Source organism: Pygoscelis adeliae, unplaced genomic scaffold (assembly GCF_000699105.1).
Source record: "Pygoscelis adeliae isolate BGI_AS28 unplaced genomic scaffold, ASM69910v1 Scaffold575, whole genome shotgun sequence".
In the NCBI taxonomy this organism is placed as follows: domain Eukaryota; kingdom Metazoa; phylum Chordata; class Aves; order Sphenisciformes; family Spheniscidae; genus Pygoscelis; species Pygoscelis adeliae.
The window spans coordinates 29,275-31,110 of record NW_008824821.1 but is presented as its reverse complement, the minus strand read 5'-3'; positions in this window follow the sequence as shown (position 1 = coordinate 31,110).

Sequence of the window (1,836 nt, the reverse complement as noted above, 5' to 3'; positions counted from 1 at the left end):
CGGGGGGGCCGCGGTGGCTGAGCCAGGCAGCAAGGCACGTGCCGGAGCCGGTCACCGCTTCAGAGCCTGCGGCAAGGGGACTAAGAGGAGACAATCTGGACCGTGTCATTTTTACTCTTGATCTTAGAGCTGTTTGTATCCGACATAGTTACGCCGGTGACTTAACTACCAATATCACAAGGTTTATATATATATATTATATATATATATACATACACACATAAAAAAAAGGGAGCAAAATGAGTGGTGGAGGTTTCTATTTTGCTGGCGATGCCGTGCCCCGGCGCGGTTTCGGATGGTGCAGGGAGGGGGCTGAGCCGGGCGATGGTTACTCCCATCCTGCCGTGCCGGCGATGCTCAGCGACTCCCTGGTCCAGAGCCCCGGCTGGCTCCCGCCACGCGATGCAATTTGGGTTTTTAATCACGTTGCCTCCGTCCGGGGCTCCGGAGGTTTTTCAGGGGTTTGGGACTGCGGCAAGCGGCCACTGCGTTGGGTGTCTGCCCGGAACGCGCTCCGGCCGCTCCGCTCGCTGCTGCTCCGCACCTCCAACAGCCGCAGCGGCTGAGCTGGTTGCAGAGCCAGGGCCCGAAATAAAACTGGCTGGATGGTCCCGACCTGGCGGCGTTTGGGGTGTCCTTGATTTCTCAGATCGGGGCAGGGTTTGGGGGGATCCTCGCCCCAAGCACGGAGCTCCAGAGGTGTTTCGTGATGCCGTGGGGGTGGGCTGAGACCTACCTTCGGGGCCACCCCGATCCCGTGGGGAAGGAGGTGCTTTTCCGCATCAGTTTTGGGGGGAATCGCAGCCGTTTCGTGGAGCAGCCACGTGTCCCAAGCGCAAACCAGCCCAGCAACATCTCCAGGTGCTTTTTGCCTCCGGGAGCTCCTGTGGAGCCGTTGCAAACGGCCTGAAGGGCTTCGTCGGAGCTACAGGACTCGCTTTTCTCGTGCCGGCTGCTCCCCACAAACGCATCCACTCACCGCCGTCCCGGGCACCTCGCCACGAGCTGTCGAAGCGGAAAGGCCAGAGGGACGGTGGCACTTGCTCGTCCCCAGAGAGGGTTATGGCTTCAGGTGGAGCAGGAGCAGTAAGTCGGCTTTTAAGGACAACTATCCACGGAAGGGAAAAGCTTTGGGATAGAAATTGGAAAAGGAGAGTTAGCCCCCGGCAGCACCGGTCACTCCATGATGCTTTTAGCATTAGACTCGTCGAGAAGGATCATTGACCCAACCGCTCCTGGATCCTCCAGCCTGGACATCGGGAAGGCATTGCACGCGCTGCAGACCGCCCCGGCTGTACCCCCGAGAGCTTCGCTGCCAAAACACACACCATCAACCCCGGTTTGTGAGCGAGGACGTGGCCACGGCGCTCGAGTCTTCCCACGAAGAGCTGCCTCCGCACCTGGGAGCGAGGGCACGGGAGATGCCACCTTCCTAAGGGTGTCTCAGCCTTATTATTGTCATTGCAGCAGAGAAACTCTTGACTTCAGGCCTGGAAAAGAGAGATGAGCTGCTCAAAACCACTGCAGGTCGACAGCAGACCCGTGTTTTTACCACCGCGCTTGTGTCCGCGAGTGCCGCGGATGCTAGAGCGGAGCCGAAGTTCATCCCGGCTGTTTCAGCTCGGGGAGAAGGTACCGTGTTTAGTGGCATCCCATCGGCAAAGCCCCTGCGCCAGGGGCTAGCTCAGCCTTGGGGTTCAAGGTCATCCCGCACCCACGACCTTCCCCGCGGGAAACTTTTGCCTGGGCTGAACCCAGCTTGCTGGCAAAGTAAAATCTTGCCGGCAAAGTAAAATCTTGCCAGTTCCCCCCCCGCCCCCCCCCCAAAACCCCAGG